We start from the raw sequence: 6,833 nt of genomic DNA on the forward strand, positions 1-6,833 counted from the left end.
TTCCTTCCAGTGGATTTTCAGAGGCAGTTTAATCACACAGGAGGAGCTTGCCCATCTTTCTGCACAGCAGCTAGTGGATTTGAACTGCTTGCCCTCAGGATTGCAGAACAGCTCCTTACCACTCAGCCATCAAGCTCCCTAGGCCCTGAGATGATTTAAATGCTATTATTCATCCTTACCCTCTAGTGGATGCCCCTCCTGCTTCCAGGCTTGTTTTAACTGGGGAGCTCCACCAAACACTGTCCACCATGGGTAACCATTACTGCATTTGACACATCAGTGTCACAGTGTTCAGCTTCACAGCAACCACAAGTTACCTCTATACAGCAAGTGAACACACCAATGCTATAACACTTAGAAGAATGTTTGTCCAAAAACAATTAAAACCAGGCCCGAGGGCCGCAGATTAAAATCTGCGATTAAAACCCACTTTTGGCTTGGTAACATCACTTTCTGTCCTCATGGCCATCTGATCTCTCTCGTTGTTGTTAAGTGCCATTGAGTCATAGATGACTCATGGAGACCCTTTGACTTGAACTTGAAGAAATTCAGAAAGTTATACAAGTGTTCAAGTCTTTTATTCATAGAGTTGCTATGAGTCGTCTATGACTCAACGGCACTTAACAACAACAACAACAACCCTCTAGTGTGAGCTCTGATGGCATAGTCAGTAGGGAGTTGCACTGCTAGTCAAAGGGTGGTGTCTCTCTGGCAGTTCAAATCCACCAGTGGCTCTGCAGAATTAATATGAGCAATATCTTCCCATGCAATTAATAGCCTCCAAAAACCTGCCAGAGGGTCAGCTGTCTGTTCTGATTTGATAATAATATGAAAGAGAAAGAGAGAGAGAGATGGGGAGAACATGAGGGAGAGAGGGACCCATCAGATTATAGAAGTACTAACGAGAGATTTCCAACCAGATATCGCTTGGAGAAAGGTCAGCCAGAGACTCCTTAGAGGTAAGGATAATAAAACTTCATACATATAATAACAAAACATACGTTGAGCATGTTGTTCTTGTCGTTAGGTGCCGTTGAGTCAAGAACAGCTTATAGTGACCCTCTGAACAATAGATCTGAACCCAGTCCTCTCCTGTGCCAGTTCATCATCTCTGACCTGCTTGACCCCATCGCTGCCATTGCTGTGTCAATGCATCTCGCTGAGGGTCTTCCTTCCAGCATGATGTTCCTCTCCAAGGAATAGCCTCTCCTATCAACATGCTGTATATGAGACGGAGCATTATCCTCTTTGCATCCAAGGAGCACTCTGGCTGGTTGTCAGCCAGACCAAGACACATCTTGCTTGTCCAAGACATATCTGTTTGCCATTTTGGTAGTCTATGGGATCTTCAGCACTCTTCTCCAATGCCACAGTTCAAAAGTATCACTTTTTCTATCTTCTTTAGAAAGAGACATCCTACTTGGAAAGGTAGGGAGTCAGGAAAAGAGAGGAAGACCCTCAATGAAATGGATTGATTGGCAAAGTGATTATAGCAATAGGCTCAAATGTGTCAAAGGTGATGAAGATGGCACAGAGTAGAACATGGTTCAGACTTGTTCGTGGGGTCGCTGTGAGTCGTAGTCAACTCAGTGACACCTAATACCACCAGGCCCTGCTCTGCAAACAAGGCCTTGCCCAAATGGAAACAGCACCACAAATGGTGAAGGAATGACAGAATACAACCACTCCCCTCTTTCACTGGAAGGTTGAGAGGAGAAAAGGAGACACTCTCTAGTTTCACCAGCCTGTCAGGAGTAGGATGAGTCAACCGCTTAACGGGAAGAGGGTAGGACTCAGAGGCCTGGAGGCAGGAAGGTGTGGTTTATAAGAGCACTAATACCATTCAGAACACATTCTTTCCTAGTGTCACAGGATGTCAGAACTGGGAGGGAGCATAATGATCATCTCAGGGAATGTACAAATCATTTTCCAGAAAACAGGTTCCGAGAGGGAAAGTGTTGCAGCAGAATTGACATAAAATCTGAAGTCCCTGGGCTTTCCAGAATGACTAAATCTCAGATCAATTCAAAGACAAATAAAAGGCATTCAAATTAGAAAAGAAGCGAAAATGCCTTCGTTTACAAAATGCGAACCTGTTGCTAATAGATATCTGATGGAATCTATGAAATGTTGTTGTTGTAGTTAAGTGCCTTTGAGCCTTTGGCGACTCATAGTGACCCTATGAATGAAAGTCCTTGACCTCTGCATGACTTTCATACTTTCTCCAGGTTCACAGGGTTTCCAGAGGCAAACTATTTACGGAAGTGGATGCTACTCACTTAATACTCAGCCCAAAGATATACAGTGTCCTCCTATGAGAGCTACAGCCTCTGAAAACTACAGGAGGCTCAGCTCTACGTCAGTTCCAACTTGTTGACACACAACATAGTTTAATAAGAAAGTTTAAAAACTATGCAGATATAAAATCAATATACAAAAATCAGCTGTATTTCTATACTCTAGCAAGCAACAGTGGAACTTGAATTTAGAAAGAGAAAGTTATTTACAATGGCAACAAAACATTAAGTGCGGAGGGAAAATCTAACATCCATATGAAAGTTTTCCACATTTAAAACAAGAAGTCATTGCAGGAATACATTAAAGCTCATCTAAGCAAATGGGGTTATAACACATTCATGGGCTGGAAGATTCAATCTTCTCAAGATGTCAATTATCCCTAAATCAATACACAAATATAATGCAATCACAGTCAAAAGTCTGAGACTTTTTAAACAAAACTCTGTATTTATCACTTTCTTCTTTTAAATAATTTTAATGAAAGTTTACAGAAACTTTATATTTCCCTTCATTCATTTTTGCACTTTTCTCCCTGCCCACCCCTTCCTGCCCCATTTGCTCTTCTCTTTGAGAAGTTAAAGAAAAGTTCTTTCACTGTTAGACAATCCCTCCCCCTAAGTCCACTCCACTGTTCATCCTTCATTCTGGACTCCTGTCATGACAATAGTACCTAATCATATATCTGTTTTAAACAGTTCTCTCCCTCATCTCTTTCAATGTAGTATACATTACTTATCCCCTCTTTTTCAGTCTCCCCCCAACCCCTATGTCAATCCTCTTTTATAACAGTGGCATTATGCATTATTTGTCCTTTTGTGACTGAGATATTTCACTCAGCATAATATCCTCCAGGGTCACTTTTTTTTAAGAGGTAGAAATTGAAGAAGTAGTTTTAAATGCATATATAAATGCAACCTCCCCCCATAGATTAGCCAAAACAATTTTTTTTTAAAAAAAGAATGAAAACTCTCTGAATTCAAGGCATATCTAAAGACAATGGTAATAAACAGCCTGGCATTGGCATCATCAAGAGAGCCAAATAGATAAAAGAGACAAATCGGGGAGTACAGAAAAAGATCCACACGTACATCAGAACAAAAACTTGGACTCGTACTGTAGAGTCGGAACCAAGCCAAAACTGACCCTCTAGCATGTTTTCAGAGGTTGTAAATCGGCTGAGAGGAGACAATTCGCCTTTCTCCTGTGCAGTCGTCACTGGTGAATTCGAACGGGTAGGGAATCACCACCATTCGGTTAGCCGTCCAGCTGACTACCGACTCTGCCAACAGAACTGAGTTTCTGATTGTCAACAAACACGAAAGGCACATCCATGGAAATACAATAATCTTTTTTGTTTGTTTATTTTAACAAATAATTTTCTTCTCTTAGAGCTTAAGAGCCCAGAAATACAAATTCAAGGTGCTTGCTCTAAGAGAAAGCCCTCTCTCTCCATCAGCACTGGAGGAAAGCTCATCTGTCCTTCAACATCTGTGGGCCAGGCATTCCTTGAAGACCTTATTTTTCCCAGGGTCAAGGAGCTTCTGAAAGACCTGAGTCCAAAAGGACCCATTTCCGCTTCTGGCATGCTTTCTGGATGGTCTTCAGGTCCTCCCCCTCCTACCTCTTTCCTCTCCTATGACAGAAAAGGGTTTACAGGTCACACTCTAGTGAAAATTCCCTTACATGAATCAGTGATGTGATGGAATTAATACTTTTACAACTATTGGGTTTATCAGATAAGGACTTATTTCCATGTTATATTGTTGCTGTCATGTTCTGTCATGTTACTGCTCATAGTGACCCTTTGAACAATACATCTGAACCTTGTCCTATGACTGCAGTCACTGTGAAATACTTTTGATGAAATGACGTGATAGTAATTGAAAATCTGTATGGAAAAAATTAAGTTGGAGCCATAATTTACTCTGTATATAGAAGTTAACTCATCGATACCACAGATACAATTGTACAGCTATTCTTTAAGAAAGCCTGAGAGAAAAGATCCATGACTTTGGGTTTGTCAAAGTTTCTTAGCTATAATACCAAAAGTATAATTTATAAAAGAAAAATACTTGAACTTCACAGAAAAAAATCAATACTTTCAGTCTTCAGAACACAATGTTGAGAGAATGAAAGACACCTGGGAGAAAAAAAAAATCACAGCCAGAAAGGTTGTTGTTACATGCCCTCATGTTGGAACTGACTCATAGCTGACCGTCCAGTGAATTTTCAGAGGTTGTAAATCAGACAGGAGGAGATTGCCAATTGTAAATTTTAATTGCAATTGCATTGAGCACATCTGCTACAAGGGACATCTTTAAAACACTAAAGAGTAAGAAATGCCACTTTGAGGACTAAGGTGCAGCTGCCCTAACCTTTGGTATTTACAATCATCTCATATACATGTCAAAGCTCAACAATGAATGAGGAAGACTGAGGAAGAAGAATTGATGCCTTTGAATTGTGGTGTTGTCAATGAGCAGTGAACATACATAATAGGTGTGTGTGGTCTACCAAAAGAACAAATCTGTCTTGGAAAAAGTGAAAGATAGTGACAGCTCATCTTACATATTTTTGACCTGTTATCAAGAAGGGCTGGTCCTTGATGAAAGACATCTGCTTTATAAAGTAGAGGATCAGTGAAAAAGGAGATCCCTACTGAGGTGGTCTGACCATGGCTGCAATAATGGACTCAAAGTCGTAACAGAGATGAGATGGTACAGAACTAAGAGTGCTCATTCTATTGTGCATACGGCTATTATGGGTGGAAATCGATTGAATGACATCAAACAATAACAATGACAACATACTGAAGGACCGAGTCCTCAATATAAAACTCATTGCTGTGTAGCTGACCCTGTAGTGAGCTTTCCAAGGCTGTAAACTGCACGAGAGGGTAGGTTTAGTGGTCTAGTCCATAGGGAGTTACCTTGGTAATCCAGAGGTTGCCTCTCCAAAAAGACAGTAGAGGCTCAGCTGTGGGTCAGTTCTGACATGACAGCAATGAGTGAGTGGGTATCTCGCACAGGGAGGATGCCCATCTCTCTCAGGGCCCCTGGTAAATTCAAACCGTCAGAGAAGCACGGCCTTTGGGGTTAGTCATGCAACTCCCTACTGATTAAACCACAGAATAGAAATAATAAGCAAAACTCAAACACAGGCAAACGACCCAATTAAAAAATATCAAAGATGTGAGTGGACTCTATACCAAAGAAGGCATGCAGAAGGGGGTAAAAAAAAATCACATAAAAATGCCTAACATCATGAGTCATTCCCTTTGCCATTGAGTTGATTCTGACTCAGCAGTCCCACATACGTCTGAGAACTGTGCTTCACGGGGTTCACAGTGACTGGCTTTTTTTTTTCAAAGTAGATGGCAAGATTTTTCCCCCCAACTTGACTCTGGGCAGATTCAAACTGTGTAGGACTGGGTTGTTGTTAAGTGCCATCGAGTCACTTACGACTCGTAGTGACTCGATGTACAACAGCCCTGAACCCTGCTCTATCCTGTGCCACCTTTATTGTTTCTGACACACTTAACCTCATTACCTCAGTCACTGTATCAATCCATCTCATTGAGGGTCTCCCTTTCTTTCTCTGTCCATCCAAGCATGATGTCCCTCTCCAAAGACTGGCCCCTCCTTGCAACATGCCCAGAGTATATCAGATGAAATCTCAGAATCTGGCTTCACCCTCTCTAGGACGAAACTGTTTGTTCTCTTAGCAGTCCATGGTATATTCAACACTCTTCTCCAGCACCACAGCTCAAAGGCATCAATTCTCTTTCTATCATCCCTAGTCATTGTCCTGTTCTCTGATGCACAGCAAGCAATTGCAAATACTAAGGCCTGGATCAGGCGCACCTTAATCTCCAGACTGATGTTGTTGCTCTTCAGTACCCTGGAGAGGCTCCTAACAGCCAGCTTTCCCAATGCAATTAGTCTCTTGATTTCCTGGCTGCTGGTACTAGGAGTGTTGATTGTGGATCTAAGCAAACTGTTAATAATCGCAATCTCTTCACCATCCGTAATGATGCTGCCAACTGGCTCAGTGGTGAGAATCTTTGTTTTCTTGATGTTGAGCTTCAATTCATACTGAAGGCTGCAATCCTTGACCTTCTGCAGCAAGTGCTTCATGTCTTCCTCAATTTCATTAAGCAGGGTTGTGTCGTCTGCATAACGCAGGTTGTTGATGAGTCTTCCTCCAATCCTGATGCCACATTTCTCCTCATACAGCCCAGCTTCCTGGATGATCTATTCTGCATGTAGATTGAAATGGTATGGAGACAGAACACATGCCTGGTGTACATCCTTCCTGATTTTGAACCATGCAGTGTTCTCCTTGCTCTGTTCTGACAACTGCCTCCTGGTCCAGGTATAGATCTCACATAATTAAATGTTCTGGGATTCCCATTCTTCTTAGAGTCAGCCACAACCCTTTGAACCACCTAGGAATATCTTAACACCTCTTGTTGTTGGTGCATGCCATCAGGTTGCCTGTGACTCATAGCTACCCTATGTACAACAGTTCTGAAC

This window comes from Elephantulus edwardii, unplaced genomic scaffold, assembly GCF_000299155.1.
Source record: "Elephantulus edwardii isolate Elephantulus edwardi_28Jun2011 unplaced genomic scaffold, EleEdw1.0 scaffold00063, whole genome shotgun sequence".
Lineage (NCBI taxonomy): Eukaryota > Metazoa > Chordata > Mammalia > Macroscelidea > Macroscelididae > Elephantulus > Elephantulus edwardii.